Source organism: Triticum dicoccoides, chromosome 5B (assembly GCF_002162155.2).
Source record: "Triticum dicoccoides isolate Atlit2015 ecotype Zavitan chromosome 5B, WEW_v2.0, whole genome shotgun sequence".
Taxonomy (NCBI): Eukaryota; Viridiplantae; Streptophyta; class Magnoliopsida; order Poales; family Poaceae; genus Triticum; species Triticum dicoccoides.
In genome coordinates, this window is record NC_041389.1 from 132987009 (window position 1) to 132997752 (window position 10744).

Here is a 10744-nt window from a genome sequence, read left to right on the forward strand (position 1 = left end):
ACAGGAACAAAAAGCAAGGAACAAAAATAAAATTGGGTTGCCTCCCAACAAGCGCTATCGTTTAACGCCCCTAGCTAGGCATAAAAGCCAGAATAGATCTAAGTATTGCCATCTTTGGTATTGAATTCATAGGTGGATCTCATAATAGATTCATAAGGTAATTTGATTTTCTTCCTAGGAAAGTGCTCCATGCCTTTCATTAATGGAAAATGGAATCTAATATTTCCTTCTTTCATATCAATAATTGCACCAATCGTTCTAAGGAAAGGTCTACCAAGAATAATAGGACATGAAAGATTGCAATCTATATCAAGAACAATAAAATATATGGGCACATAATTCCTATTTGCAACAATAATAACATCATTAATCCTTCCCATAGGTTTATTAATGGTGGAATCCGCAAGGTGCAAATTTAAAGAGCAATCATCAAATTCACGGAAACCTAACACATCACACAAAGTTTTTGGAATCGTGGAAACACTAGCACCCAAATCACACAAAGCATAGCATTCATGATCTTTAATTTTAATTTTAATAGTAGGTTCCCACTCATCATAAAGTTTTCTAGGGATAGAAACTTCTAATTCAAGTTTTTGTTCATAAGATTGCATTAAAGCATCAACGATATGTTTAGTAAAAGCTTTATTTTGACTATAAGCATGAGGAGAATTTAACACAGATTGCAACAAGTAAATACAATCTATTAAAGAACAATTATCATAATTAAATTCCTTGAAATCCAAAATAGTGGGTTCATTGCTATGTAAAGTTTTGACCTCTTCAATCCCACTTTTACCAATTTTTCCATCAAGATCTAAACATTCCTAATCATTGGGACGCCTTTTAACTAAAGTTGACTCATCTCCAGTCCCATCATTATAAAGATTCATATTGCAAAACAAAGATTTAATAGGAGACACATCAATCACTTTTAGATCTTCATCCCTATTATCATGAAAACTAGAAGAACAGGATTTTACAAAGCAATCTTTCTTAGCACGCATCCTAGCAATTCTTTTCTTTGGACTCATCAATCGAAATTCTCATGGCTTTGAGAGACTCATTGATATCATTCTTAGGTGGAATAGATCTAAATTTCAAAGAATCAACATCAAGAGAAATTCTATCCACGTTCCTAGCCAATTCATCAATCTTAGGCAATTTTTCTTCAAGCAAAGCATTGTAATTCTTTTGAGAAATCATAAACTCTTTAACACTAATCTCAAAATCAGAGGGCATCTTATTAAAATTTCTATAAGAGTTGTTGTAGGAATTACCATAATTATTAGAGGAATTACTAGGAAACGACCTAGGATTAAAGTTTCCTCTGTACGCGTTGTTACCAAAATTATTCCTACCAACAAAATTCACATCCATAGATTCATTATTATTCTCAATCAAAGTAGACAAAGGCATATCATTAGGATCAATAGGAGCACTCTTATTAGCAAACAATTTCATAAGTTCATCCATCTTGCCACTCAAAACATTAATCTCTTCTATCGCATGAACCTTTTTACTAGTAGATCTTTCGGTGTGCTATTGAGAATAATTAACCATAATATTATCTAGGAGTTTAGTAGCTTATCCTAAAGTGATTTCCATAAAAGTGCCTCCGGCGGCCGAATCTAAAAGATTTCTAGAAGCAAAATTCAATCCGGCATAAATTTTTTGTATGATCATCCATAAATTTAATCCATGTGTAGGGCAATTGCGAATCATTAATTTCATCCTCTCCCAAGATTGTGCAACATGCTCATGATCAAGTTGCTTAAAATTCATAATATCGTTTCTAAGAGAGATGATCTTAGCGGGAGGAAAATACTTAGAGATAAAAGCATCTTTGCACTTATTCCATGAATCAATACTATTTTGAGGCAAAGACGAAAACCAAGTTTTAGCACGATCTCTAAGCGAAAACGAAAATAGCTTCAATTTAACAATATCATTATCCACGTCTTTATTCTTTTGCATATCACACAAATCAACAAAGTTCTTTAGATGAGTAGCGGCATCTTCACTAGGAAGGCCAGAGAATTGATCTTTCATGACAAGATTCAATAAAGCAGCATTAATTTCACAAGATTCAGCATCGGTAAGAGGAGAAATCGGAGTGCTAAGAAAATCATTGTTGTTGGTATTGGAAAAATCACACAATTTAGTATTATCTTGAGCCATTGTGACAAACAATCCAACACACAAGCACACAAGAGGCAAGCGAAAAAGAGGCGAACGGGAAAAAGAGGGCGAATAAAACGGCAAGGGTGAAGTGGGGGAGAGGAAAACGAGAGGCAAATGGCAAATAATGTAATAGGAGGGATACGAGTTTGTGATGGGTACTTGGTATGTCTTGACTTGTGCGTAGACCTCCTCGGCAACGTCGCCAAAAATCCTTCTTGCTACCTCTTGAGCATGCGTTGGTTTTCCCTTGAATAGGAAAGGGTGATGCAGCAAAGTAGCCTAAGTATTTCCCTCAGTTTTGAGAACCAAGGTATCAATCTAGTAGGAGGCTACATGCAAATCCCTCGTACCTGCACAAACAAATAAGAACCTTGCAACCAACGCGATAAAGGGGTTGTCAATCCCTTCACGACCACTTGCAAAAGTGAGATCTGATAGAGATAATAAATCTTTTGGTATTTTTATGATATAGATTGGAAAGTAAAGATTGCAAAATAAAATAGGTCGGAAACTTATATGATGGAAAATAGACCCGGGGGCCATAGGTTTCACTGGTGGCTTCTCTCAAGATAGCATAAGTATTACGGTGGGTGAACAAATTACTGTCGAGCAATTGATAGAAAAGTGCATAGTTATGAGAATATCTAGGCACGATCATGTATATAGGCATCACGTCTGCGACAAGTAGATCGAAACGATTCTGCATCTATTACTATTACTCCACACATCGACCGCTATCCAGCATGCATCTAGAGTTAAGTTCATAAGAACAGAGTAACACATTAGGCAAGATGACATGATGTAGAGGGATAAACTCAAGCAATATGATATAGACTCCATCTTTTTATCCTCGATGGCAACAATACAATACGTGCCTTGCTGCCCTGCTGTCACTGGGAAAGTACACCGCAAGATTGAACCCAAAGCTAAGCACTTCTCCCATTGCAAGACAGATCAATCTAGTAGGCCAAACCAAACTGATAATTTGAAGAGACTTGCAAAGATAACAAATCATACCTAAAAGAATTCAGAGGAGATTCAAATATTGTTCATAGATAATCTTGATCATAAACCCACAATTCATCGGATCTCGACAAACACACCGCAAAAAGAGTTACATCGAATAGATCTCCAAGAAGATCAAGGAGAACTTTGTATTGAGATCCAAAAGGAGAGAAGAAGCCATCTAGCTAATAACTATGGACCCGAAGGTCTGTGGTAAACTACTCACACTTCATCGGAGAGGCTATGGTGTTGATGTAGAAGCCCTCCATGATCGTTTCCCCCTCCGGCGGAGCGCTGGAAAAGGCCCAAAGATGGGATCTCACGGGTACAAAAGGTTGCGGCGGTGGAAATAGGGTTTCGTGGTGCTCCTGGATATTTTCAGGGTATATGAGTATATATAGGCGAAGGAAGTCGGTCACGGGAGCCACGAGGGCCCACAAGGGTGGGGGCGCGCCTACCCCCTGGGCGCGCCTCCCTGCCTCGTGGCCGCCTTGTTTCTTGCTTGACATCCACTCCAAGTCTCCTGGATTGCGTTTGTTCCAAAAATAACTCCCCTGAAGGTTTCATTCCATTTGGACTCCGTTTGATATTCCTTTTCTACAAAACACTTAAATAGGCAAAAAAACAGCAATTTGGACTGGGCCTCCGGTTAATAGGTTAGTCCCAAAAATAATTAAAAGTGTATAGTAAAGCCCATTAAACATCCAAAACAGGTAATATAATAGCATGGAACAATAAAAAATTATAGATACGTTGGAGACGTATCAATAGCCTTGCTGACAAGTGCTTGAAAGGTAAGGAAATCATGAGATACCAGCCTGTCCTTCAGCCCACGGTTCAGCCCCTTCAAAAACTTGGTAGTCTTGTTAGCTTCAGTTGGAATATCCGCCCTTCCATAACGTGCTAGCTGTGTGAAACGACTCAGATATTTAGACACTGTCATCTTACCTTGAGTAAGAGCTCGAAACTCATCTCTCTTCAGCTCCATGATACCCGCAGGAATATGTGTGGTGCGGAAAGCTTCTACAAACTAATTCAAGTGATAGCTTGAGCATCTTCATGGGCTTCACAATAATTCTCCCACCAATATGCAGCCACACCCTTGAGCTGGTGTGCCACAAACTTGACACGATTTTCCATGGTACAATTAGCCAAGTTGAGTGTCTTCCTGATGTCCTTCAACCAACCATCATCATCAAGTGTGTCGGCATCCTGGACTTGGGGGTATCCAGTCCTACCTGTCTACGGCCCACCACGTGGCTTCATCGATGGCCTGGCACGGCCCAGCTTCAGCATCAACACCACAAGACCCTCGCGAGGGGCCAAGCCTCACGAGGCGGACGAGGCCAAGACCCGTGAAGGAGTGGCCTCCTCAGGAGGGCTCCTGAGGGGCGGAGAGTTCTATGCAGCTACCTCATGAGGCTCAGCTGACGTGAGCCATGACGACCAAGGCCAGGAGGGCGCCAGGCGGGTGCAGAGCGCATGTTTCCTCTTCGGTGCAAGGGAGGCAAGCCACAGGTGCGGAATCCCGAGGAATCAGCCAAATGTTTCCATTCTGGTGCAACAAGACCAAGACTGCCAGGATGGCAGGACGGAGGTCATCACCGAGCCCACCGCAGCATCACGACCAGAGGCTTTTCGCAGGCGAAGACTACTTTTGTCAGGATAGACTGTACTACTTGTCCCCTTTCAAATCCCGCCGTTGTGGAATCCCTTCCCGCTCATATTTGGGGAGAGGACCAAGGCAGCTATATATAGGACTTAGCCACCACCATAGTGGGGAGAGCCATTCCGACCTAAGCACCACACCATCTCAAGAACACCTCACCTCCTGAGGCTTGTTCATCCTTGTATTAGTTCATCCATAGCTCCTTGAGGCTCCACCACACCACATTGGATTAGGGTATTACACCACAACAGTGGCCCGAACCAGTATAAATCTCTGTGTCTTTGTGTCTCTGTGAGCTTGATGCGCTAGGCTAGGGAGGATCGCGAGTAGGCAGGCTAGGCAGGTTGAGATCTCCGCATGCACCCCAGAGTTCAAACCTCTCAAGGGTTGCCGGATCCCTAAATCCGACATTTGGCGCGCCAGGTAGGGGTGCGTCGGATCCTCTCTTCCGTTGTTCGATCCACCACTGCTCCGACACCTCCATGGCTGACGCCCTGAGAGCCCACGTCGAGCACTAGGTCATCTAGACCTCTTTGGTACCACCCACCGGTGAAGAAGACCTCCACTCCGCCCTGCTCGTGGCTCGCGTTCCGCCGGGGGCGACTGGATGCGGGTGGCGCGCGGCGCAGCCTTCTCCCTACCGCCGCACCGTAGCTGCGCAGCCGCGCGATCTGCAAACTACGTCGCAGTAACTGCTCCGCACTCATGCAGGGAAGAAACGAACACGCAGGCAGCGGTCATCATGGCCCGTGAGCTCCTGTGGTGCAGGCTGCTTGAGAGCGGCCGCGACGCCCTACTGGAGTGGGTCGCCGAGCTGCTGGATGCGGCATGCAGCGGGGCGGCACCGTTCTGCACCCTCCCCACATTGCAAGCAGTGGTGGGGGCGCACGCTCATCCCCGACAAAACCGCACGCCCCCTCCCAGGGGCCACGCAGAGCCCCTCGACGCCGACCAGCCTCGTGGAGCAGCCCGCGCCATCCCGAACAAGGCCCCTCGGCGCAGGGCTGCTTCAGGCGACACCACCAGGGGCCACACTAGAGTGCCGGCCCCTGGCCAACAGGACCAGAGGATGAAAGAAGGGAGCGGGGATGTTAGGCGGCCAGACAGCACCCCTACTGCGAACAGCCTGGAAGCCTATGTCCCCGTTGATACGCCTCCAACGTATCTATAATTTTTGATTGTTCCATGCTATTATATTACCCATTTTGGATGTTTATGGGCTTTACTCTACACTTTTATATCATTTTTGGGACTAACCTACTAACCGGAGGCCCAGCCGAATTGCTGTTTTTTTTGCCTATTTTAGTGTTTCGAAGGAAAGGAATATCAAACGGAGTCCAAACGGGATGAAACCTTCGGGAGCGATCTTTTTGGAACAAACGAAATCCAGGAGACTTGGATGGACGTCAAGCAGCGAATGAGGCGGCCACGAGGGTGCCCGGCACGCCCTAAGGGGGTGGGCGTGACCCCCACCCTCGTGGGCCCCTCAAGCGTCAACCGACCTACTTCTTCCTCCTATATATATCCACGTACCCCGAAAACATCCAGGAGCACCACAAAAAACTATTTCCACCACCACAACCTTCTGTATCCGCGAGATCCCATCTTGGAGCCTTCGCCGGCACTCTATCGAAGGGGGAATCGACCATGGAGGGCCTCTACATCATCTTCAAGGCCTCTCCGATGAGTTGTGAGTAGTTTACCAGAGACCTTCGGGTCCATAGTTATTAGCTAGATGGCTTCTTCTATCTCTTTGAATCTCAATACAATGTTCTCCTCCATCTTCTTGGAGATCTATTCAATGTAACTCTTTTTGCGGTGTGTTTGTTGAGATCTGATGAATTGTGGGTTTATGATCAAGTTTATCTATGAGAAATATTTGAATCTCCTCTGAATTCTTTTATGTGTGATTAGTTATCTTTGCAAGTCTCTTCGAATTATCAGTTTGGTTTGGCCTACTAGATTGATCTTTCTTGCAATGGGAGAAGTGCTTAGCTTTGGGTTCAATCTTGCGGTGTCCTTTCCCAGTGACAGCAGGGGCAGCAAGGCACATATTGTATTGTTGCCATCAAGGATAAAAAGATGGGGTTTATATCATATTGCATGAGTTTATCCCTCTACATCATGTCATCTTTCTTAATACGTTACGCTGTTCTTCATGTACTTAATACTCTAGATGCAGGCAGGAGTCGGTCGATGTGTGGAGTAATAGTAGTAGATGCGGAATCGTTTCGATCTACTTGTCACGGACGTGATGCCTATATACATGATCATGCCTAGATAATCTCATAACTATGCGCTTTTCTATCAATTGCTTGACAGTAATTTGTTCACCCACCGTAATACTTATGCTATCTTGAGAGAAGCCACTAGTGAAACCTATGGCCCCCGGGTCTATCTTTTAACATATAAGTTTTCCATCTACTTTTATTTGCATCTTTTATTTTCCAATCTATATCATAATTATACCAAAAATATTTATCTTATCTTATTATCTCTATCAGATCTCACTTTCACAAGTTACCGTGAAGGGATTGACAACCGCTTTATCGCGTTGGTTGCGAGGTTCTTGTTTGTTTGTGTAGGTGTGTGGGACTTTTGAGGAGCCTCCTACGAGATTGATGCTTGGTTCTCAAAAACTAAGGGAAATACTTACGCTACTTTGCTGCATCACCCTTTCCTCTTCAAGGGAAAAACCAGCGCATGCTCAAGAGGTAGCAAGAAGGATTTCTGGCGCCGTTGCCGGGGAGGTCTTCGCTCAAGTCAAGACATACCAAGTACCCATCACAAACTCATCTCCCTCGCATTACATTATTTGCCATTTGCAACTCGTTTTCCTCTCCCCCACTTCACCCTTGCCGTTTTATTCGCCCTCTCTTTCCCAATCTCCTCTCTCTTTCGCTTGCCTTCTTGTGTGCTCGTGTGTTAGTTAGTTTATTTTGTCATTATGGCTAGTCCTCCTATTATTGTTAATACTCCCGATCATGAAGTTCTCAATTTTAAACAAAGGGAGGGAGAAAATTTAAAAGATGCTTGGCATAGAATTTGCAATGCTCAAAATAGATATACTAGGAAGCAATCCACTTCCGTTCTTCTTCGCAATTTTTATGTCGGCGTTACTCCTTGGTATAGATGTATTCTTGATGCCATTACCGGAGGGAATTTCTTGGGTAACCACACTTTTGATGCTTATAACGCTATGTTAGATTTGTTTGGTCCACCACCTCTCTTGGTTAATGGAACTATCTTAACTCTAGAACATGTGATGCAAAGGCTTGAAATTATTGAAAATAAAGTTGCCACTGGTGAGTTAATTGAAAATTTGGATAAAAAGATCCACAGTCAAATCACCGAACTTGGATCTAAGGTTGGAACTACTCTGAAAAGTTTTAAGGATAAAGAACATATAGTTAACGAAAGAATAGATCAAAATTCTTCAAGAATCGGTAAACTTGAGGACATAATTACCAACTTAGGGTCTGCCTTTTCATCCGTGAAAGATACTCCCACTCCGCCTACTAAAATTGCCAAATTAATGTATGTTCCTAAAAGTAAGGGTGAATCTTCTAGTGAGGAAAATGCTGACCTCAAATCAATAAGTGTTCACCCCAATTGTGTCTCTATCATAAAGGAACCTTTTGCTTCAAATGAATTTCTTGATTCCTTGCCTAGGAGTTATATCATTGCTAAAAAGAAAGAAACTCCTAAAAGTTATAAGTGCTCTATTGAAGAATTGAATGCCAAAGATGGCAATACTTAGATCTATTCTCGCTTTTATGCCTAGCTAGGGGCGTTAAACAATAGTGCTAGTTGGGAGGCAACCCAATTTTATTTTTGTTTCTTGTTTTTTGATTCTGTTTAGCAATAAATTTTTCATCTAGCTTCTGTTTAGATGTATTTTCATGTTTTAGTTAGTGTTTGTGCCAAGTAGAACCTATAGGATAACCTACAGTGATAGGTAATTTGATTCTGCTGAAAAACAGAAACTTTGCACGCACAAAAATAATTTTAGTAATTCACAGAAACGTGCATTTGCACTAATTCTTCTTGCTGTAGATCAATAGACAAATTTCACAGGGCTTCCTAGTTTAGTAGGAGTTTTAGAGTTCCAGAAGTATTCGAAAGTTACAGATTGCTACAGACTGCTCTGTTTTTGACAGATTCTGTTTTTCGTGTGTTGTTTGCTTATATTGATGCATCTATGGCTAGTATCGGGGGGTATGAACCATAGAGAAGTTGGAATACAGTAGGTTTAACACCAATATAAATAAAGAATGAGTTCATTACAGTACCTTATGTGGTGATTTTCTTTCTTGCACTAACGGAGCTTATGGGATTTCCTATTGAGTTTTGTGTTGGGAAGTTTTCAAGTTTTGGGTAAAGATTTGATGGACTATGGAATAACGAGTGGCAAGAGCCTAAGATTGGGGATGCCCATGGCACTCCAAGATATTCAAGGACAACAAAAAACCTAAGCTTGTGGATGCCCCGGAAGGCATCCCCTCTTACGTCTTCGTCTATCGGTAACTTTACTTGGAGCTATATTTTTATTCACCACATGATATGTGTTTTGCTTGGAGCGTCATGTATGATATGAGTCTTTGATTTTTAGATTTCTACAATCATCCTTGCTGTACAAACCTTTTGGAGAAACCCACATGATTTGGAATTTGTTAGAATACTCTATGTGCTTCACTTATATCTTTTGAGCTAGATAGTTTTACTCTACGTGCTTCACTTATATTTTCTAGAGCACGGCGGTGGCTTTATTTTGAAGAAATTGTTGATCTCTCATGCTTAACTTATATTATTTTGAGAGTCTTTTATAACAGCATGGTATTTGCTATGGTTATAAATTTGGTCCTATAATGACGAGCATCCAAGTTGGGTATAATAAAAACTATCATAGAAAGTGCATTAAACACTATGATCAATTTGATGCTTGATAATTTTTTTGAGACATAAAGGTGGTAATGTTAGAGTCATGCTAGTTGGGTAATTATGAAATTGAGAAATACTTGTGTTGAAGTTAGCAAGTCCCGTAGCATGCACGTATGGTAAAAGTTGTGTGACAAATTTGTTGCATAGGGTGCTCTTTTAATTGTCTTCCTTATGAGTGGAGGTCGGGATCACACGATGGTTAACTCCTACCAACCCTTCCCCTAGGAGCATGCGTAGTAGTACTTTCCTTCGAGGGCAAGTAGACTTTTACAATAAGTATATGAGTTCTTTATGACTAATGTGAGTCCATGGATATACGCACACTCACCCTTCCACTTTGCTAGCCTTTATTATGTCGTGCAACCTTTGCCGGTATCATGCACCCATTATTTACCTTCCTCAAAACAGCCACCCACTACAAAAAAAAGACACATCCGTGACATTTTGGGCCGAACAAATTTTTTTCCTGTCATACATATGACACTTCTATGATAATAATTGTGACAAAACCCGGTATCATCATAGATGTGGTGGGCTCCTACTTCTATGACAAAAAATCATGACAAAAAATGGGCTTTTCGTCCTGGGCGGGCCGGAGACGCAGCTGCATGACATTATTTGGGCCGTCCATGACGGAAAAAACCGTGGTAGAAGCGAGGGCGAGGAAAATTTTGGGGAGTTGCCGGTTACGGTGGGAGGTCGGGGGCCGAGCGATGCGCGTTTCTCTCGTACAGGTACACGCGTGTGTGCGAGGCGTTGGCTCTAACTGAACCCGAGCGAGGCGTTGGGCTCTAACTGAACCTGAGCGATTGCATTGCAGGCTACGCGTTACTGAACCCGAGCGATCGATCGATGGCTGTTAACTGAACCCGATCGAGCGATTCCTTCGATACTGCTGCTAACTGAAGCCGATCGATGCTACCTCTGGGATGAACAGTGAGTGTT